Here is a 24,818-nt window from a genome sequence, read left to right as displayed (position 1 = left end):
ACAGCTTTTGAGGACATATGGGACATGTGGGACTCGGTGTTTGACTATTTGGGTATCTATGCCTACATAGATTCAGGTTGGTATAATGCTGAGGCTCTGTAGGTAAGAAATAAACCCGAAAACATATGAAAAATGTCATTTGAATATGTCAAATGCTATCACTTTCAATGGTTTAGATATTGATATCTGTGACAAAGAAAATTGATATAGAGGAGTATAACTTGTAACCAAAATTATATCATCGGAAATATATTGACTTTGGGCTTCACAGTACTTCATATGGGAAGAAAAAATTCGTTAAATTGAGTTTATCTCGTTATTAGATGAATAATGTCAAAATAAAACTTAATAATTTCACATGAAAAATGATCATTAGAGTGACATTAAAGTTTCTTTTAAGTCGTGGATTTACAGTTTTACGTTGACATTGTTCATCATTGATCACTTCCACTAAGTTGTCTGAAACGATTAATTATATTATTCAAAGACTTTTATGTGTGTTATATATATATATATATATATATATATATATATATATATATATATTTTTTTTTTTTTTTTTTGACTTGCGAGGTCTGATCAATAATTTGTACGTTGAAACATGAGTCTCGTATGTTGCAATAGTTGCGGTGAGAATGTTGTTCTATTTTCCGATTTTGTGTCAATTCCACCCCTTCCCTCTCCCTTTCCTCTCCCCCAACCATTCCTTTCACCCCTCCTTCGCCTTCCATTTTCCCGTTCCCCTAGCCCCCTTCCCTTTCTCTCGCACCCCTCACCTCAACAATTCCAGCAGTCATTACTTCTATATCTTCAGATAATGACGGATTGTTTCCGTCGAAATATCAAGAAAATACGTGTGAGTGTTCTTCTTTTTTTTTGTGTTTCTATATTGTGTATATATATATATATATATATATATATATATATACATTCAAACACGAAATCCCGCCAAACGGCGAATAAATACTCATATATACAGAAACAGATATAAGGAAAAGGGATAGGAACACATATAAAGGACGAACACAATAGAGGTGGGGAAGGCGGAATCGAACGGATCACAAGAGTAAAAATATTTCCTCAACCGGGACTCGAACACCGGATCTTTCCACTTGCCGGGCGGATGCTCTTAACCACTTGAGCTATCGAGGATAGTCAATTTACCCTGAGATCCGTGGGTCTTATATGTCGCCAAGCGCCCCGATTCTTTCAGCCAAGAGATGGCGTCAGGGGGCAGTTTCGCCCACCAAAGGAGAAATAGACAATACACAAGGAAAGGAAAGGACAGTGGGTTAGAATTCATACAACATCATACAGGAAAGGAACAGTGCGTTTCGTGGCACGCATAGCCAGAAGAAAGAGATGAGCCACATTGGCCAAATACACATTCAAACACGAAATCCCGCCAAACGGCGAATAAATACTCATATATACAGAAACAGATATAAGGAAAAGGGATAGGAACACATATAAAGGACGAACACAATAGAGGTGGGGAAGGCGGAATCAAACGGATCACAAGAGTAAAAATATATAAGACATATAAGACCCACGGATCTCAGGGTAAATTGACTATCCTCGATAGCTCAAGTGGTTAAGAGCATCCGCCCGGCAAGTGGAAAGATCCGGTGTGTTCGAGTCCCGGTCAAGGAAATATTTTCACTCTTGTGATCCGTTCGATTCCGCCTTTCCCATCTCTATTGTGTTCGTCCTTTATGGGTGTTCCTATCCCTTTTTCTTATATCTGTTTCTATATAAATGAGTATATATATATATATATATATATATATATATATATATATATATATATATATATATATATATATACATATATATATATACATATATATAATATATATATATACATATATATAATATATATATACATATATATAATATATATATATACATATATATAATATATATATATATACATATATTATATATATATACATATATAATATATATATACATATATAATATATATACATATAATATATATATACATATATAATATATATATATATATATACATATATAATATATATATATATACATATATAATATATATATATATATATATATACATATATAATATATATATATATACATATATAATATATATACAGGTATATATTATACATATATATTTTTTTGAGATAAATGCATCGTCGTCATCATTATATTTCTGAGATGATATGCCGCCTAACTTCTATTTTAAAGCTCACTATAATTATTGCAGGGATTTCACTCTGTAAATTACCTAAAGATTGCAGCATTGTCTAATGAACTGCTAAATCACTTGCGCCAAAGAATTCTAGATTTTTATTGGGGACGGGGGCAAGAAGTAAATTACAGAAGTTGAATAAAAAAACTAATGAGAAATGTGAGCAATATCATTTTGTACTACATTGCTTTGGCATTCATCCCAGTTTCCCAAACGCTACCCTTCAATACTAATGTCGTCGTACTTCGTGCATAGGTTTTTAATCCGTATATTCCTCAAATGTATCCCATCAAGTCAAATGCGTCGCAGCACTTTGATTAACTTGCACACCTACTACTAGCGTTTAATTCCTTCTCGGAATTCAAAAATCAAACAATGATACCCATGCTAGACAGAAGGTTCTCTCTTCCGTCGTATCAATATCTCCATGAAACTACAGCACCACCAAAGGCTGCCCCAACTCTTCTGATTTCCAACTGATCTTTGCCAAAGTAATCGTTTTCCCTCTCCTCCGATATATTCTTGTTGATTCTTAGCACTACCTTTGTCGTGTACGTAATTAATCTTAGGTGATGCGGAGCTCTTATTCCATGGCTTTACTAAGTTTGAGAAGAGGATTAAATTCGACTTACAGAAAGTTTTGTGGTTTAGCTCCTTACCCAGTACGCGTATGTTAACTTCCAAAAAAATACTTCCTTCCTTTAGTACTTATTTTAAACCTGGAGTTAAGGAGGCATTATCTATTCCAACTGGTCTTTGGCCGCTCAATTTCCTACACTGAGCTTTCTATTTTGCTATTCTAATAAGACTGAATAGATATTTTCATCCATTCAGGATTTTGAATATGCAATGACCACGATATACTTCTTTTTAAATTCAAATTCATGCAAAAAACTATTCAGTGATAAAGAAAAATTTTCCCTGTTGAATATGAACCCATTACCCCCAAGACTGTACGGCTTACCTAAACTACACAAACAAGACGTGCCTATCAGACCAGTGGTGTCGAGTGTTAATTCGCCCACACACAAGCTGGCCTTTAAGTTAAACTCAATTTTCCGCCAAATGTCAAATTTCAAACCTAAATATGGGATTAAAAATTCAGTCAATCTAGTGGAACAACTCCAAAATATCAATATGCCAACAACTGTGAAGTTAGTATCATTCGATGTTTGTAATTTGTTCACATCCGTTCCCACGCATGAGGCGATATTACACGCTCATGACATACTTTCAAAGGCCAACATCAGCCCGGATATCATCAGTGAATTACGCAAGTTACTTCAGGTGTGCGTAGATCAAAATTATTTCCTCTTTAATAACAAATACTATAGACAAAAAGAAGGCTTAGCTATGGGATCAACTCTCTCACCACTCCTTGCAGAAATTTTCATGGACAATTTAGAAGAAAAGATATTTAATGGCAAAGATAAATTAGTAGATAATGTCCTCTATTGGTTCAGATATGTGGATGACGTTTTATGCGGCTGGACAGGGACCGATAGACAGTTGACGAAGTTCCATCAGTTTTTAAACTCCTTACACTCAGCCATTAATTTCACTATGGAAAAAAGTGTGGAAGACGAAATCAATTACCTCGACCTAACCATAGGCCTACATAACCAAAAACATACCTTCAAAATCTACAGAAAGCCCACCTACACAGATCAAGTAATTCCATCAGATTCGTGCCACCCTATATCCCATAAGCTAGCCAGTTTCCACTCCATGATAAATAGACTCATTAGAATCCCGATGTCCCAGGACAACTGGGACCGTGAAGTAAACATCATAAAAACCATTGCTGTCAACAACGGGTATAACGCCAACCTCATTGATACGCTCCTTAAGAAGAAAATAAGAAAACAAGCCACCTCTATCTGCACTACACTCACACAGGACACGAACACGTTAGATCGGAAATGGTGCAAAATTCCGTTCGTGAACCATCTTTCATACAATATAATCAAAGCCATCCCCAAGGACAATTTCCGAATTTCATTCTATATTCCATCAACACTATCCAAGTGTTTAAGCCAGATTAAGGACCCGATCGACAGGAATAAAAGGAGTGGGGTGTATATGCTTGAGTGCGAGTGTCAGGCCAGCTACATTGGTCAAACAGGGAGGAGTTTTGACAATCGGATCAAGGAACACCGAAGAGGAATTTATGCAGATAACACGAACTCTAATCTCGCGAAACACATAATCGAAACAGGCCATCACTGCAATTTCGAATTTAAAGTGCTACATCTACAAACGAAAGGGCGCAAGTTGGACGCACTCGAACAGTGTGAAATAATATAACACACAAAAAAAGGAATTCCCCTCCTTAATGATGTGTTTGTCACTTCACATTCCCCCCTTCTAGCCATCAATTTCCCCAATAGTTTTCCCCAATTTTAACCTTCCTCTTCTCCTGCCCCCCCCCTACTTCCTCCCCGTCAACGACCACCCCTTTCCCCTCCCCGTTCCTCCGATTCCCCGGATGGACTCGACGGACAACACCACTGATCCCCCGACGCATCGCAGGCGTCCCAAGGACGTCATCCAGCCAGCAGAGCAACGACCCTCGCCACGGGACATCACTCGCGAGGCCCACCGGCAGATTTTTCCGGCCCTTCATTGCTGCGGGGCCCTCTACAGCTCAATGTCTTTATTTTATTACCTGTGCCAATCCGGCGGTCGTATTGTTAATTCTCAGTATTGCCCCCAAAAAACCCCCCACCCCATGGAATTCCCACTGTTCCTCCCCGCCTCTTTGACCCCTCTTTTCATCCTTTCCCCTCATGGAATTCCACTGTCCCCCCTTTTTTTTCCCCTCCTTTTTCCCCCCCTTAAACCCCCCACCCCTTGTATGCAACTATATATGTGGAGAAGATACGCACTTGTGCTCACACCTGATGATGATGTGAAAACATCGAAACCGGTAGTGTTGAAATAAAATATCTAGTGGAAAATTGCAATACCTGTGGTTTTAACATTTTTAATAGATTTACAGCCGTTATATAGGCTTTCCATGATATTGGATATCCAAAAAACTTAATCGACGCAAAATACTTCTTCAAAAAGAATTTAATATTTAGACTTGCTTTGAATTTTCCGTAATCAATTAAAACCAATTGCTGTTTTTTTTAATTCTTTCATTGTGAGAAGAATTTTGTTTGACTGATATTCCTGTAAAATATTTGTAATAACACTAACGTTTTTATTTAAAGGTTAGACAAAAGGTTTGACTAAAATAATGTATTCTTTCGAGTAAACCATCCATGTCCATAATGCGTGACCAGAATTGTTCATCTATCTTTTTCAAAATTTTCATTATTTTGAAAAACTCAAGTAAAATTGAAGCTTCCATATTTTTTAGAGGTTCCTTTCGTATTCTGATAATATGAAAATGCTTCTTGAGGGTGTGAACGTCATGATTCTTCCAAAGAAAGGAGAATAAACAGCATAATAATTTTTCCTCTACGGAAAATGTGGCAAGACGCCTTGTGCATTTAAAACGACTTTGTATATCAGAAATATTTCCATAGTTTGATTATTTTACATATTGCAATTCTTCTTTTACCTATTTGCAGGTTATAATATCTCCATATTTTTGCATAAGATATTATATTTTTTTAAAAAAGTTAGATGATAATAAACTCAATGCATAATGCTTCATGAAGTTTTCTCGAGTCTACCACCGGGTGAGGGGATTCACCTTGGCCGTCGTTTCGATACCCGACTCGTGCATAGTCATCAGGGTAAATGATGAAATTAATGTATGTTTCCCCTTTTGAAACGTAACTGTACTCTATTGAGTAGATAAAACTACATTATTTTTCAAACATGTCAGTTTGCAAAACAAATTATTTTTGCTAGTTTTTTAATTTGGTTTTTAAGGAAAGCAAAAAATACTTTTGTTCCTTTCAGGGTGGATAAATGTTGAGTATCTAGGTAGGTTAACGCTACGTAAGGAGCTAAAAATACTTCTCGTACCGAATTTTTCGCTTCCAAATGACACATTGAGCGTGAAAGGGAACTAAACGTAGCAGAAAATGTGAATATTCTTTCGCCTAGTAATTTCTAAGGTATTCACAAAATACCTTCATCATTTCCGTTGGGGGAAACCCTAATATAATAACCACTATAATCTATTCTATAAAAAAACCTCCCGAACTAAGCTTAAATTATGGAGCTTTCCGCATCGAACATCGGTATGGAATCCCATTTTGAAACCATTTCTTTTAGCACGGCTGTATAAATCGTATCCCTCCCTACTTTTCCTACACACCTATATCCCTAAAAATTTTAGCACCTCGTCTCCTAAATATATCTTATACGCCTTTCAACGCTTGGGGGAGTGAGAAAGTTAAGAAAAATGATGTGCCATCTTTATCTGCACGACATGAAAGCCCATCCCATGGAGCGTTAAGCGGCCGGAGTGAGGTCATTAAAAAGCAACGCGTCCGCGGGAGGGAGAGGTCCTCGCGGCATAAAGCGCCGCCGCTTCCACTCTAAACGTAACAGAAAGGGCGTGCCTTCTCTCTTGCCCGTCCTTCTGCCCTGCCCACAATGCCCGTGTAACCACAAACCAGTATCTTGACGTCGTAAACACACAGCAGGTGGTTGCTCACGAGTAGTCCTCCAGAGCTTCACACCATTCGGAATCGAGCACGATAGGAAGCAAATGAGTTGAGACATATTGAAAGAGAAGACGGCGAGGAAATCTTGTTTCTCTCCTCCGGGAGGGAATTCCAACGCCGAAGGTTTTACATTCAATGAGTCGGCTTCCTTCCACCTCATCTTCATATACACGATGTCTGTCTTGAAGAGTCGGAGAAAGGGTTTAAGATATATGCATATATAAGAACATGGCGGTTGTGCATTTGATTTGCTTTCAAACGTACTTTAACATTTATTGTTTTTTAAAAAAAAGAACGACACTCCGTGCCTAATGGAAATCATTAAAAGAAGGAGCAGGTGTCGGCGGCCGGAATATTACAAGATAAATTTGACTCAAAAGTGTGGACTCAGATGAAGTTTACATTTCACGCTGCAGTAGCAATTACCACTTGGGTGATATTTTGGCTTAAGTATCAGAAGGGAGGAGGCCGATGGGTGAAAGCAAAGGCTGCTCCGTCGAATCCTGACCGCTGTATGGAGTCCTATGCATTTGGAACTGAGTTCAATCTTCAAAGATTCTTATGAAGATACGCAAAACACATTGCATGGAATTTATACTTTTCTGGCGGAAGAATGATTTCAGCAAAGATGTATCATTTCTTGTAGCTCGGTAATTTCAACGTTTGGATGCTTATAAAAATTCAGCATTTCTTTAGTTACACTATTTTTATCCAGATGAATACCGCGGAACAAGAATCAATTTTATTTTTTCAATAGTAATCATCTTTTTATGAGAAACACCGTAAACAAAAGTGTGGTGAAAATTTCAATCACGTTTTGCTAGAAAGGCCCGCAAGGTTGTGAAAATGTAGATTGTCAGGTTTTACTATTAACCAAAGTTTAACAATTAATTTTATTTACCACCGCGTTAAGAATTCTCATTCTTAAGGAACTATTCATATGACTTCATGAAAACTCCCCGCAAAACCTGTAATGCCACAAAAACTTCCAATGTTGCACAGATTAGTAGTATCATCATTAGCAAATGGCTAACGCGATGATGGAAGTGGGGCCTTGAAAAGAAAATCCACCTGGAATGTCACTCTGAGCAATAATCGTGGTGGAGGAAAAAAATAAAGAAATAATATCGTAATTATGGCGAAGACTGTCGGCAGTGGCTACTGGTAATTTTAATGTGATGGTTTGTGGAAAAAGAAATTCCACGATATTAAACAATCACACAGTCACTGTCGTGGAATTTATTTTCCCATAAACTTTCATAACAAAATTTGTTTTCATTGCGGGATGAGTGGTGCTAACTTGTTACGGCTATGGGAGTATTCTTTAATTTATTAAAATACGAAGTGTATTTCTTCTCTACCCGCTTGATGATGGGACATCTCATTACTCGAGAGGAATAAATAGATCCCTACAAGTTTCAAGGCAAGTTAAAGCGCCTCTTAATTCTTATGAGTCTGCAGAACAAAAAAAAAACATTAGCAAACACGAGAAAGTAAAATTTATCCTCAATGAAATGAATCTTAATATTCTTCATTTGCATCTTCTTTTATATCGCTTTTAGTATCCATTTGGGAGTTCCTAGTTGGGACAGATGTGTCATTCCTCTTGTTCTAAGAACAAAAGGCCCAGCAAATACGTATCGGCATTCTTCCAATCGGTAGCTATTGGCGACTTAAGGGTTTTCGGCCATGTCCTTGCACTTCTTTATCTTAGCTTATTCTTCTCCTTCCGTTACTCTGCTAACCTATCCAACATCTTTCTTTCTATCACGGTCTTCAGCATACCACTCAATACCTTTCCATTTTCCCATCACCCATTATCTCTAACAATTTTGGATTATCCCCAGAAAATTCCTCTCTTCTCTCACCGTATTTAAAACTTCGTCCTCTCTTAAAAACTTATTTCTCCATTATTCGCCCTAACCATAACTCAAAAGCCTCCATTCTGTGCTCATCTTCCTTCCTCAAATACCAGGTGTCAGTTTCATGAAGCGCTATGGTTCATATTAAAGCTTTCACTTATCACGTCTTCATTTCTTTACCTAGTGTACCTATCATGATTAATTTTCTTCTTTTTTATTCTGGTTTTGCTAGTTTAATTCTGCTCTTAATGTTCCCACCAACATGCTCAGTCTCATCCCAATACAAACAATTTTCCTTTTTTTACTTTACTCTACTTGGAATTTCAACTTGAACTAATTTCCTCCCAAGAATTTCATTACTTTCTTATTATTGCATTTACTCTACATCGAAAGCATCCAATCAGTTTTTTGTAGACCACTAAGCAAAACTCAGGAAACCCTTGGCTGTGTGATAAACTTTATTGCTTTAAGATCTACCAACCTAACTGACATAATAATTTCGCCACCCAACTTACCTCCCGCTCCAGGTCTTCATATGCCACTCCTTACATTTTCTCAACATATCGTATATGCCGAAGAGTACCAGTGATAATGGGCCACTATGTCTCACTCCTCTGCCTATTGACGCCCATCTCTACCCCAAAATGGGCGTTCTGGTTTTCATTTATACTCTGTCGTTCAAGGAAATCGGAAAAAAAGACATTTTTATCTCAAGACGTCATCGTATCGCCTAATTGTACTTCAAAGTTATGGAATGAAGTCTCAAGTGTTTCCCAGAGTGTATCCATTCGTCACAAATACAATTACTACCATGCTTACAAACATATGATGCCATTGCAGGGGGAAAATTATGGTATTTGTAGCCGGATAAAAATGTTGTCTATTATTATATTTTCATTTATCTACAAATAAACTCAGATTAATTACAGGCACTGAAAGATTAATTTCGTTTTTGACAACAAAGTCGTTGCATGTAACCGCGATAAGAAAACTTTACTAATCAATCTCTAAATTTTAACGTCTAAATTATAAATTTGCTCGAAAAATAATTATTTTTAATTGAGGGAGAAGGGGGTTTGCCTTAAGAAGTCGCTGTATATTAATCCGTTCCGCCATCAAAATGCATCACCTGAGTTTCAGCAAAAGGCTACTTGGATATAAAGCAACGGCCTAGATGTCAACCGTTCCATAAATCGCAGAGGAGCCTATTAAATACGCGGTCGGATGGTTTTCGCAAGAGTCTCGCCTCGACCCGGCCCGCGGTGGGAGACCGCATCCCGAGAGAGAGAAGAGCGTCCGAGTCTCACGTGCTTCCGCTTGGCCGGACAGGAACCTGATTTGTCGGTGCCGGAGGGAGCGTGTTTGACGTCTACCCTACGGACGCATACCGGAGGCATGAAAACAAACACGGCCTGCTTCTATGACACTGGACGACTCCCGCTAATATCCAGTTTAATCCGAGATGGAAAGCATTACAATTTTCAATAAAACCTTTCCAAACCTTTGCCTTGACGGATATTAATATGAGCGCGCGAGCTCATAATGAATGCCGCGAGATTAAAACCCACACCCGATTGACTCTGCTCTTTAATAATCCCGCTTAATTCATTGTGACTAGAATCATTAATTTCTTAAAGTAAAGAATGTTTATTGAATTCGCCTCCATCGTGGTTAAGGTAAAAATGTGCTTGCATGCGCCAATCATGTTCGTGTTAATTTCACGGACTGTTTCTGGAAAGGTGCTTGGATAGTGCTGAATGTGTTCTATGTGACAATAAGTAAACATTATGTACGATTAAGTAACAACTCCTTGACTGCCTGTTCCCCAGTGTTCAGTTAGCGTAGTCATGGTAGAAAAGTAGCTAGAACAAAAATAGAAATAATATAGAAAAAAGACCTGAGGAAGCCAACTGGAACGTTGGCGAAATATCGTCCGAAAAATGGATACACGCGGAAGAAAACCCGAAAGAACCACTTCCGACATCAATAATCTCCGCGGAAGCCTACATGAAAGCCTACATGGAAATATAGAAAAAAGTTAGTTTTAAATGGGCTTTATTTTTATAAGCACTCCGAAGAGATAATTCCACTGATATTTCTCTGTTTATTCCTGACGGACTACATTTGAAACCATGGATGAGAAACCAGGAAATGTAGAGTCAATATATGATACTATCACTCGTAATATAATATTTTCACCTCTTCCACGAAATACGTATAATTGCAAATATTGGAAGTCATAAAGTTTCCATTCGCAAATTATCATAAAATTATATGAAAGAAAAATTTCAAATTTCACACTCCTGAATTTCGTCTCTAATAATTATTTTCTTTTTGAAATTTTTTCTCTCAGGCAGATAATTAGGGAACAAATTTGATACATTGATGCATGGGAAACCTATTTACGCATCAGAAAAATTTGATCGATCAAATATTTAAAAAATGTCTACAAAAGCAAATTTATGAAACTAAACGTAAATTCAAAATATAATCCTTAAAATAATAATCATAAAAAGTATAAATAATAGGAGGAGATTTTGGCTTACACTACATCGCATTACCTAATAAATTCTAGTTCCAGTAATTTTCTGAAAAAAATCTCAATAAAATGTACAATATACGCTTTTAAGGGAGGGATGAAAATTGAATGCTACGATGGATTGACAAGTGCCCTTCCAACCCATCAAGTACAGTCAATCAAACATAACACGACAAAGAGATTGTGAAACGTACTGGCGGGTAAACTCCACCTTTCGGGTTCTGGGTGTAAGACATGCTTATTTACGACCAGAAAGAAAGGAAAATATTTTTATCTCGAAAGATTTTACGCAGCATTTTTATGTCGGCTCAATAAACTTGGACGCTTTCAACTCAAACTCATCCAATGAAAAAGGTAAAAATGAGAGGGAAGTAAATAAGAGTTAGCCCCTCTTATTTCTCTGAGGAAGAATGAAAACCTTACCTGGATGGATAAAAATCCTTCAACGGTTTTCTTCGGCGAATTGAAAGAAATCCAAGTCACCTGACTATTTCAAGCTGAGAGGCGAGCATTGACGAGACTTTTTTCCTTCATGGAAAAGGACGGGCGAAAGTAAAAAAAAAGTGCGTCGAGGGGGCGGAGGAAACACTTCTTGGGGCAACCGTAGTAAAAAAACGTCCACGAATATCCTGACCTTCGCGAGAAAGTGAAGGGTATTTCTCTTCCGTGCTTATGTGCATGCGAGAGCGTTGGCCGAGGAACAGAGAGGAAGAAGTATATAAACCTTTCTCCTAAGCACGACTAATCGAAAGGAAGCAGGAGGAGGGACGGCACGGAAAAGCTTTTGCTGCCACCCTACAGCCTCCTCTCCTTCTGCTGTGGGAGAAAAGAAATTGCCGCTCCGGAGGCTATAAAATGAAGAGGGATGATTGTTTGGTTGACGTGGTTCCGTCTCTTTGTCGTCACGGCAGCATAAGGAAGAGGAGGAGGAAGCGGACTCAAAAGCAGGGTCGCCAACTGAACTATGGGTAAAAAACTGACAAGCTCAAGTTAACTCTATCTCTTTTGAACAAGTCACGTCCCTCGTGGAGTAAATACAAGGTAAATATTGTTGTATGCTCTATTCCCATGGCTTTCAGCCCTAAGTAGGTACCAGAAAGTTTAGAGCTATAAATAATCCACAATTATTGTGCAATTAGTTTTTAGTGTAATTCATAACTTCCTAAGTTGATTCATCCAAGTGATAAGGTGCGTAACATATTTGTTCTCGCTAACACACTCTCGGTAAACAACATAGAAAAAGTTGCGAATTGTTGCTCCGAGAAACAGTTGAATTTTCAATATTTTTTGCTCATTAAGCAAATTACTACCGATATACAGAAGTAAAAGACAAGACAATTAGTTTTTTCAACTCCGTTATTTAGATTAAACATAATAGAATTAGCCGTAACTTTTTGTAAATGGCGGATATTAATTATTAATAGATACTTTCGGTTATTAATCCTACTATTTCAGCATTACGCTTGATGAAATTTATGCATAAATATGCTACCTTTGGGCGTAATCAAGTTTTATTATATAGAATTGAAAGTTCTGGTAAAAACTCTCAAAAAATGCTCGGTGCAAAACCGAAATAATGGATAAGGAACTATATGTGGTATCTACAGTCATATCGCGTTCCAAATGTGTTTTATCCATCTCTAATAGAGGCCCTACTCATAATTCACAAAAGGAATTACAGTTGAATAGATTATCAATGTCTAATTTATTTTTAAAATCACCTCGTAATTTCAAAATCAATCGTTGGAAAAAAAATATTAAAATTATGTTGAAAGTATCATTATTACCGCATTTATGCTTCAAGTGCCTACCCATTCAAAAAAAGATAGGTAGCTTATGAAAAAAAAGATTTTATCTTAAAAAGTATAAAGAACATATATGAAAATAACTTACCGTCTGGATTAAGGAAAAGGGCAGAGGTTCCAAACAGGGCTCGAGAATGCGGTATCGTGTGAACAGTGTTAGTAGGTCGGCCTTTACAAAACTTGGTGGCAAGGGACCGCTCATCTGAATCTCCGAGGGACACTCACCAGGAAAATATGGCACCTAGAAGACATTAAAAATAAGGTATATGCACGTTCATGTCGCTAATAAGAGCGTAAAAGCCAAATATATGCAATCCCTAAGGCGACTCAACATGGCATTACGGGCTCGTTTTCTTTGTTTTCCAAAACTCGCTTCCCAAAGGGGGAGGGAATCAGGAAAACAAGTTTTAGGTGCAGTGAAAATTTAGAATCAAGAAAACGAATCAGTGAAAATTTATCTTCTCTCGCCAAAGACAATATTTGGAAAAATATCATGAGGAAGTTTACCTAATTTACGGAAGTAAACAGCAATACTCGTTTATGTAATTGCACGACGACCATGCAAATTATATTATATATTCTAATATGGTATTACACAGTTTTGTAATACATGGGGACAATATAAACATGTGAAGCCCAATACAGTGGAAAGAACGTGCGAATTTGTTACAAAGAAACCTGAAAATCTTTACCTTGTTGGGCCTTGTTCATAAAAATTCCTTTAATTTACAGCTCGGTAAGGTGGAATTAAAGATTTTTGTTTTAAGTGAAAAATTAATAATTACACCAAAACATTCCCTGATTTGCTTGAATTTAAGAACAGTCCTCTTCAAAGATAGATTTTCAATTTCGCATTCCCAGAGTTCCACTCCGTAAGTGTTCATCTAAAATTTTTCATCATCCATGAAGCTACGCCAATGGGCACTTTAAAATATACGAATTAATTAAAACTGAGTCGTATTCTTAATATAAATTGATTGAATGTGCTCCTATTCAACTCTTGCAATTGATTATCAGATTTTTGTATGTCATACTTAATAATCTATTCCAGCGCCTTACTGTTTACAGGATCATTTTTTTCTCCGCATTTGCTGCAATCTCTGTCTGCTAAATATGAAGTTAACCCTGCATGTGAGCCCCGTCACATGAATCACGCTTATTATCTTCCAAATACATACCATAAAATGAATAGCTTTAGCTATTTAGCACAGCATATCTCAAATTTAATTAAAACACAGATCACACATTCTCTTTCCCCGATTTCTTGCAGTCACGAAACGCGTTTCAACGATCAATAATTGTCGTTGGTATGGTATTATGGTAACCACACGTATGATGTGACACGATTCACGCAAAATGCAGCTAAAAACATTGCATACGATTGTGAAATAAGAGAAGAGTTCCTTATTTTAACCAATTAAAGTTACCAAAAGATGCATTGCAGTCGCATAATACGGGTAGGAAAAAATTATAGGGACGTCTGACAAAATATACCAACTCGTACGCATCTTTAATGGCCTGATCTCGTAACCTGAATGAAAACCATCCACCAATGACGAAGGATGATGTCTTCTATAAAAAAAAGAACGTCATAAACCATGCCACTGGGTATCTCGATTTCTCTGGTACGAACAACATTAATTAAACAAATAATTGATTGAGATCGATCTTCTATATTACACTTCCCGTGATCGCATTACGATTCTAGCGATTGAAAAATCGCCGGGCCGAAAAGAGTCAGTTATTATTAAAACGCTTTCGGTTAAAGAGTTTTTTAATAGAACTGAAGGTCCTTTGAGAAGAATAAGATTTGCAAGTCATCTTGTTAAGTCGCATATTCGACAATAGCATAAAAAATCGACGCTTAACTCCTTTCGCTCATTCCCTAGCAGACACCTCACACTGAAGTTGTTATCAAGGTATTTTAAATGGATCATTAGGAGGAAGAGGGAGGTCAGGCGAAGAAAAATGGACAACGGGTTGGTTGAAAGGAGCTGATGACTCGTCATTGGCAGGGAGGGAGCACAAGAGTTGAAGGACGAGGAACCTTCAGGGGATATTTTAGAGGACACTTTTGGGGAATGTTAAATGAATACCTCTAGTTCGGAATTTGTTGATGGAAGGAAATAAAATAGGTGGAAAACAGCCTCTGGATTAGTAATCAGAGTGATTTACTACCGAAAAACTTTCGAGTTCGGAGCAGTGGAAAACTTAGTTCGAGCCCCATGTATCGAGGATATTCTTAGCTCATCCGGTGTTATCATGATAGTTACTCATATTGGTTTCATGCGAAAGCTAAAGAGATGCTAGGAAACCCGCGGTACATTCCCTAAATTGTCAATTGATATATTTCTCTGATTTTCGAGATAAAATTATCATTTATACATTGTTATGCACACATTGGTGTTATCGATTGAGCTCAAAAACCTATTAATAATATCGATGGAGGTAATACCTAAATGGAGATTGATACCTTTTAAATAATACCATTTAGTATTAGCAGTTCATATACCTGCTCCTGATTATTATCATTTAAGTCATACAGACACTGAATTCTACTGAACCTAATATTTATATTTCTGCTGAAACAAAAAATGAAAAAAATGTACATGGGAGCACAAGTTAAAGCTAGACGGAGAGAAAAAGTTCTGGAAAAACAATTGATATTTATTCAGCCTTTTAGCGGCAGCAATCATTGTCAAGTGGCGTATTAAAATGTTCCTTCAGAGTGTTTTTGATCCCTTAAATTTCCGGTAAACTCAGAATGATACACAACATGTTACCTTGAACTAGATGCTATTCTACCCCAAAATTCAGCTTCTTAGGTACTGGAAGAGCTCACATTCCCCGGGGAGCATTCCGAGTAAAATTAAATCTAGTAAGCGCATTTTTTCAATTCCAAATTGATTGCAAACACTGAAAATTCTACGGGATTAAGCTTTATAAACAGTACGGATCGGTATCGGATACACCTCGTGTATATATATATATATATATATATATATATATATATATATATATATATATATATATATTATATATATTATATATACATATATATACAGATGATTTCACGACGTAACACGGAAGTGCCGAATAATAAATTGGACAGCAACAAACAATACAGAAATACAGAAAAAGATCACTCACACGTAATTTCTTCATCATTTCGACGGAATTCTGCTCCGTCTTCATCGGAAGATATCGGAAATGATCAAGAAATAACGTGTGAGTGATCTTTTTCTGTATTTCTACATTGTTTGTTGCTGTCCAATACAATATACATATACATTTATATAATACATATATATAATATATATATATACCCAAGCTATGTGATTTTTCGGGTACCAGATCTTCCTGGGAAACCATAACCGGCACAGGGAAAGGAACTGGCCCCCCTACCCTGATTTGTGAATTTCACACACCGTCGGGCTTAGTACTGGGTGATCTCTACCATCACCTACCAAACCGACCTTTGGGTTGATTACTGTGTTTATGGTATATATATATATATATATATATATATATATATATAATAAAATATATATATATATATATACATATATACATACACACACGTGTGTATGAAGGTATATATAAGAAATGAGTTGCAATATAAAATAATAATGTAGGAAATAAATTTATGATTAAACTCAGTCCATCAGATTTTGAGCACAGATTTCAGTAGAAGTAGCAAATACATAATTCATGCAAGTTGCAAGCGGCTGATCTCATTCTTTGTTAAGTGTTTCCTGAACTTTTATGCGTTTGCAGCTTGTCACTCGCAAAATTAATCTGTACGGCATTTAGAAAGCATTCTGTAAACGAAGACAGGAAAGATCGACCTTGCAAATAAATTAGGTTGGACAACAATGGTGGCATATGATCTCATCAAAGTGATAACGCTTGCAGAAATCGAGAGTCATTTTCGCAGTGATATCGTTTTTTTATTATATTGGTGAAACTGCATTCGAAAATTTTCCAGCCAGAAATTCACAAACGGAAGAAAGAAAAAAATAATTTTGAGACGCTTAAAAGAATAGTGTTCATTTTATTTCTCGACGTCAAACTCTTGACTTCAGTATTGGAAGGCGGCAGTCAACAGCACTCAGTGGGCAGGAAAAAAGACGGCACCCCTCCAAGGGTGACTTTCACACCATTAAGAATCCTGAATGACTTGGGTACGCCCCTAAAACGAGAGTCCGGAGGTGAAGGTGCGAAAGTTTCTTTCTCGAGACGTGCGCGATGATGGGAGAAGGGAAAGAGAGAGAGCCCTTCGAGCGAATTCAGCGGCAGGCACCTCCGCGTTTTAGGAGGCTTTTTCTCATATTCCACAGCAGGGACAAGCGATAAAGGTTTATGTTTCCGTTGCAAAATTTCACGACTCCCGGCATCCACTCCCTCCTCCTATCGCCTGGGGGAGGTGAGCGTTTCAAACCGAAGATGCCCTCAAATTGACATTTCACACTATTGTTTGTAAGTTCGCCGCTTGGGGGAAACAATGGTGGGTCTGCCGAGGCGATGACCGCAAAGGGGGTGTGCTACTGCCCCCAAGGGCTCTCCCCCACGCATTCACCAAGGCCAAATGCTCCTTGGGCCTGCACCCTCCCACTCTCCAAACCCCAATTTTCCGCCCTTGAAGCCCTAGGTAAACCTAGCCGTTTAGTGCTGGCAGGCACAATGTACCTTAATCATCGACTCGGTATTCGCCGTCACCCTTCATCACTTACACTCCGTACTTTGTCGTCAACGTCAACCCACTGAAAGACTGGACTCACCCTGCCCACCACTATAGTATTCCAGCTCCTCAAATCTTCATGTTTTAATTATTTCTTGGTTTTTTTTAAATGGAAACAAACAAACTTGGTATTTTTTTCGTGTTAACGCTGCAAGAAAATTCGTTTACAAACTGCCTATTTTCGCATAGAAATACAGCAACGAAGGATCTCACCATAATTTGCGTCATCAACCGTTAATTTTACCGTTTATTTGTTTTTTATTCCCTGCTTGATACGTTGCTGTTTGAAGTACTTCTTGTGGTTCACTCAACATGCTACAATCGTCTCAAGTTAGCCATTGAAAAGTATGCCCCACCATCCTAGACTTGTATCAATATTCGATCACTTCACTTAATCATCACCATGATCTCCCAAAGAATTCCATTTTTATCTCTTCCAATCTTATTTTCCGATGAAACCTTGAAATTACTAGTCCGAGCGAGCTAAGTCATTACCAACGGCGCTGATATTAGATTTATTGAATCACGGACTAATTTCGCTGGTGAAGAGATTACCATATAGCAGGCCCTCCAAAATATATTACACTGGTATTACGAGCATGTACATTTGCGCTAGTATGGGAGAAAACACCAAAGCTAACGATATGGAAAGATGTCCCAAGCGGTGGAAGCCAACAAATATTTATTTATAGGATTCACTGCGAAATATATTTGCTAAAGGAGAATCCATTCAAGTAAAACGGACGCAGACTTTATTTTTTTAACAATCCATAAGGGAGCAAGAAAATACTTTTGATAAATAATGTCTTTTAATCGACGTCTTGCATCGAAACGAATACGCTCGTTGTGTCATGTCATATTGATTGATCATGATTGCTTTTCAATGAATGTATTTAATAATCTAGTAATCTTGAAGATTTAGAATCAGTGAGTCGTTTCGTCAGTGTCATCAATGAGAATGGTGTTGGATGCTTCGCATCAAAAGCTGGCTAAATTTCCAAAAAATGATACATTGTTACAATTTCCCCTTCAATTAAAATGATATTGCATCCTAATACAATTTACCACTCAAAAAACCCAGGGAATATCCTTAGAATATTTCAATAGAATGACGCAGAGAATAAAAATATAGTGTTATTACGGTTTCCTTAAAAACCTTCATCTCCGATACTTGAACCACTGCTGATTGGCTAAAATAAAACATGCATACTCATTCCAAAAGTGGTTCTGAAAGCTTTGGCAACGCAATATGTTATGAGTTTATTGGTAACGTAGATGTTTCATTTTTACATAATACTATGCTTTTCTCATGAAACTAACTAATGATACATGAGTTTAAAATATTAAATTCTTACCACAACCTATAAACCTCATTTGTTTTTCATCATTTTCCTCCATTCTTCCAACACTGTTAAGCAATTTGTTCGCCCAAAAACTGTTTCCAATAAAAACATTTTCTCCTCGCTGTAATTCATAAATACCTCCAATTCCATTTTCTACGCCCAAAAACCAACGCTGTATTAAACCGTAAAAAAATACATATACATGTATTTATGTAAATAAAGAGCCCGAAAAGAACACATATTGCTGCCGCTCTTTCAAAACCTTTTGAACGTTTGGGTAATGCCCTCAACGACGTATTGAAATCTCGTGATCTCGTTGCCGGGGAAAACATACACTCTCCTCTCTACTGCCAAGGCAAGACCGTAAAACGAGCTGTGGAAGTTAAAGATAAAAGCATTAAGACCCTCTCCCGCTCTGCCTCCAGTGCCCATGGTTTCAATGGAGAGAGAGAGAAAGAGGGAGGAATAAAAAACCGCGAGTTTCCCGACCAAAGTACGAAATTACCAATTCTAAATCCAGCTGGCCTTAAAATAAAAGGAGGAGTAAAACTACAACGGGGGCATTCTAAAGGGATAAAAGGGAGCGATGTGGAAACACGGGGAAAAGGGAATACATAGGAGCGTTTTCTGAATAACTCTTCCTCCCTTTTTTTATTATTTCCTTCAATGACCACCGATTGAAGCCGGCAAAATCCCTCACTATATATACTACCCGTCTGGAAATGGATTACCAGTGACCTCGCTTCAACCCGCACAGTTTCTTCCTACTCCGATCGCACGTAAAGCGTTCCCGATTCGCATCTCATTCCTCACCCGGCCGCCCACCTCCTTCCACCACCCTATTTCCACCCATCCCGACCGCCTTCCCCGACGATTCGCAGAGTAAAATGGAATCGAATTCATCATGAACGGTGAGACGATGGCACTGCTGCCAAAGCCCAGGCTAGGTTTTTGCGATTCAAACCTAATGGGCGAATGCAATGTCCTTACACCAATGCAAGCTTACGTCCTGAACAGACCTAGTTTTTTTTTAACGGTTGACACCCTCTTACACTGCCATTGCGAGAGCAAATCCCCTGAGGCTTGCTTTTTTTTATAACTACTAGTGAATTTAAAAGTCTTTGTTGCAGAACGCTCACAGTGAGAGCCTTCTAATGGAAGGAAATCTGCAATAACGATTTTCGCCCTATTTTGTTTTACGAGGTGTAGTTAAGAAAGTTTACATCACGCTCTTGACTGTTTTACAGGAATTTGAAAACTTTTGAGTGACGGGAACTTCGTCGCTGGTGAGAGGCAAGATACTCAAAAGCCATACCATATAATTCCATCAATCGGTATAAAATTATTTACTGCCGTATTGTACCTATTATTCTTATTTCTCCTTTTAACTATCGTAATATAATTTTCGTAACACATTTTACAACGGAGTATTTTCAAAGGAGACAGCAGTAGCAGTAGAGAAAAGGAAATTAATGAGGATGGAAATGCAGTGCTACAGCAGACTGATGAAATTAAAATGGATGGATAAGTCAATGAATAAGGTAGTATTTCGAATTTTGAAGCCTGCAAAAGGCACTTACAGAAGGAGAGAGAAACTAAATTCACAAATCCTAATCGATTTTTGACTTTGACTCATTGAAGAAACGTGGTTTAAATATTACAAAGAAACGCGAAGGATGAATTAAGAGAAGCAAGTCGACAAAATATGTTAGCGCAAGAAATCATGAACAAACAAAAATAGTGACGGAAAATTGAACAGAGAAAGCTTAGGGAAATGCTACAAACGAATTTCTGGATGATAAACGAAAATGTACTCAATACATTTTTTTGGGTGTGGAATTAAAAGGTTTGGTTTGTTGGAAGTGTGTGGAAATACAAAGTCAATAATTTCATTACATTTCAATTCTTAATACATAATCGAATACGAAGAAATCAAAGACACTCACACAATTATTTCATTATTTGGTAATTAAGGAAGTCAATGCAAATTTGCGGCACCATGACCGCGACTCATTTGATAGTAAATTCAGAGTTAAAATCTATATTTAATGCCGAATTGCTTGTCAGATGAGACGAAAGAGTAGAAGCAATACCTATTTGCATCAAATTATTCCTACGGAATCTCTTTTCTCCAAAATTCCTCTCCTTAGAATAAATGCTAAAAATTCGGATCACTCACATGAAAAAAATATTTGCGATTCGACATCTACGGAAACCAAGACCAGATATATCATCGGACGATTTATGTGTGACAGGATATGAGGGAGTCCACTGCGTTTCAATTAATTATGCGTCCATCAAACGTGCCTAATCAATGAAGTAAGGTAAATTGATTTCTTAACATTTTAATTGCCAAAAAAAATGAGAATATTTGCGAATAAAACCTGACTAAATGGCGGAGAAATTAGCATAAGCGCATATCAAATAATGTTGGAGAAACCTTTAAGGGCCGTAGAAAAAATTGTGGAGTGTAAATAAAACGAAAAATGAAAGGTTTGATGATAAATTTTAAAATAAAATATTCTCAATATCTCAACACTGAATTTAAATTTATTCCGGAGATCACATATTACGGAAATATTAGTGAAGAAAAACTGGATTAAAATTGCAAAAAACTCCCCGTTTTGATTAAGACCATTGAATAAGATACCGACGACATATCATCTTCAATTGTGACGATATAAAGAACTAAAATGAATTGAAAACGAGTTAGAAACTTATGATCCCACCATTTCGTGGTTTTAATTCTCAAGGCCACAGTACGTATTAATTCTATATATTTTACATTGATTCACCGATTCTGTTCGTAATTGAAACCATGTTGTGAATTCATTTATGGCCTATCAGTAAAATAGATTAATAATACGGTATTTTACCTAATCATCCAATTTTTTTGCACAAAATCACGTCAGATTATTAATCTAATCCTTGATAATGACTTTAACAAGATATAAACAAATTATGATTCAACGAAAAAAATGTATTCTTATAAAAATGCTGGAAAACCTATTATTTCAGCCACATAATGTGCAATGCCTGTTTACAATTTCAGGATATCGCAATAGTTTGTTTATGTTAAGTACATATACGTTCGCGGTGCATTGGCCATTTTTATCCAACGTTTCATCCGCGTGACAGGGATGATGTTCAGGAGAAAGGTAATCGCCGAAGCTTTCGTATTTCACCAATACGCCTAGCCTCTCCCCATCTCTCTTTTTTCATGCGAGGCAACATTCAATGCCGTTGTTGTTGCTTGTGTTTACAGACTTCTCTTTTGCTCTTCACTTTCCCTCTTCCACCGCAGGCACCGTCGTTTCGCCTTTCGCTTTTGACACCGGGAGCATTTCCATGTGGGAGGCAAGGTGAAAGTCTTAGTCTCGGGTGGAACTGTTGGCCGTTTCACGATATGTACAGTCCAGCTCATTAGACGTGGGAAAAGGGTAAGCCTTTCTTCCCTTTTGGCTTTGATTTTGGGATCCTAACGGGCTGGATTCCAACTCTGTTGTCCTTCACGGATCTTTTGTGTTACTGAATCCTCACCTGTCTGACCTAACGACCTGAGATCAGTTCTCAAAGATACATGTTGGTTTAAAAATCCAAAAATTTGAATATGATGTTTCGCTGATGATACAAACCTCATTTTTGCCTCATTACATAGTATCCGGAGCTTGAATTTTAGTGTTCCATTTTAAGAGTATACAAGGTTTGTATGAAACCTATCAGGAAAATATTCGAAAAAAAGATTTATTTCAGATATTGCTGTAATGCAGTCAAAATTCTCCAAAGTACTTCACTGGAGCATCAACACACTTTTTCCAGCGGCTCTCTTACGAGTCAAAGGCTCCCCGGTAGGCGGATTCCTGATGGTTCTTAAGGGTATGTGTGTAAGCCTCTTGGTGGCACTCAGTGTCCTATGGCGGTGTTTTTTGACGGAGTATTTACTTTCCGGAATAGAAAATAGCTTTCTGGTGCCAATTTTGGTCTGTAAGGGGGCTGGAAATCGTTGTGGTACCGTTTTTCGTCAGGTATTCGGTTAACCTTGGAGCAGATGTGGCTGGGTACCCTGGGGAGGAGTTTAGCCCGCATCTGTCGTATCGCCAAATTTTTAGTGATAATGGGGTGCACTATCATCTTTTAAATGTCAATACGATATTCGATCATACACACACTTAATTGATGGTCTGAATTCAACACATCACGCGTACTGTGTACGTCGTCGTCGGTTCTTATGATGGATGGCCATTCAACGCAGGGCTCGTCCTCCACATTCTCTCTCCCGTATTTGAAAAGCTTGTACCACTTACAAGCTGCAGTTTCTGACATGCTTTCAACCTCGAACACTTGAAAAATCATGCTTAACCTGTCCGTACCCGATTATCCCAGTGCAACACAAAACTTGATGGCGTTCTACTGTTTAATCGTTAACTGCATTTTGCACTTTCACCAAGTCACTAGAGAGGGGTCCACTAAAAACATCATATAGCTTGAACTAAAACTCGCAGACGATTGGCGCTTAGCGCGTGTTGAAGGTCAGACCCCCCGCTACGGAGCCTGCGGGGTTCGAACGTGCTGCAAGGTACTGCCACGCCATGAAAACATCGTTCTCTATACTTTTTACCCATCAACTTGGATAAGGACTTGAGTGTAAATATGAGAAACGTTCTCTGGACTGACATCGTTTTTGTCACATTTGTAAGAGACTTCCAACAATTTCCTCACCTAGTTTTGAAAAATTTGTTTTAGACTGCGGAAATATTACTTAATGCAATACAATGGTTCCTTTTCTAGAATACATGCACAATAAAGCCAAAATAAAGACAACTGGTTGCAAGGAAAACATGGTACAAGAAGAGAAAAATGATGGCGGTTGAATAAACAGTAAAAATTACTTTGCTCTTGACAACTTTCAACGCAAAACGAGATAATATTTGATAGTAATAACTCATCACCAATATAAAATGTCAAAACTTGCTCCAACATATTATGCGGGATATAAACAAATTCAGAGACAAAGTGCAATACACAGTAAAAATCATTCTAACCCAATAATATTTTTCAAGGTGAAACTATATTAATGAATCAAAGGAAATACAGTCAAAAAAGGATTATTTTTAAAGACAAAATTCGCGATCATAAAGTTATAAAACATTAGTTTGCAAAAAGAAAAATAATTGATTTTTTCCATGGCTGTGATGACTGTTGTCAATCACAGTGCCTTCGAGTTAACATACTCCTACGAAAAAAAATGTTATATCAATTGGGCATGAGAAATAGTGGCTCATTAAAGAAGTATTTTAGGGTAATGCGAATAGAAACGAATTATTAAGGGTGACCTCGCGTTAGAAAGGCACGTGTATTTATTCATGACAGATATAAAAGAGAACTGACGTGTACAGATTAAGTTTAGGGGAACATAATTTAGTGGAGAGCTCTGTGAAACAAATGTTACGGCTGATTAAACTGCACTATGCATATTTATCACCCTAATGAGGATGACTGTTATGCATAAAAATCATATCTCTATGAGCATACAAGCATTCGACCTAGATACTCTCAGAATACCTACTTCCTATTTCCTAAGTTACGTAACCTAATCAGTTAATATACTCGTGCTTTAATGCCTAACATTACCTTCCTGCCCATGGCTATATATATATATATATATATATA

This window comes from Hetaerina americana, unplaced genomic scaffold (genome assembly GCF_022747635.1).
Source record: "Hetaerina americana unplaced genomic scaffold, ioHetAmer1.1.p SCAF_9, whole genome shotgun sequence".
NCBI lineage: Eukaryota > Metazoa > Arthropoda > Insecta > Odonata > Calopterygidae > Hetaerina > Hetaerina americana.
Note: the sequence above shows the minus strand (reverse complement) of the source record.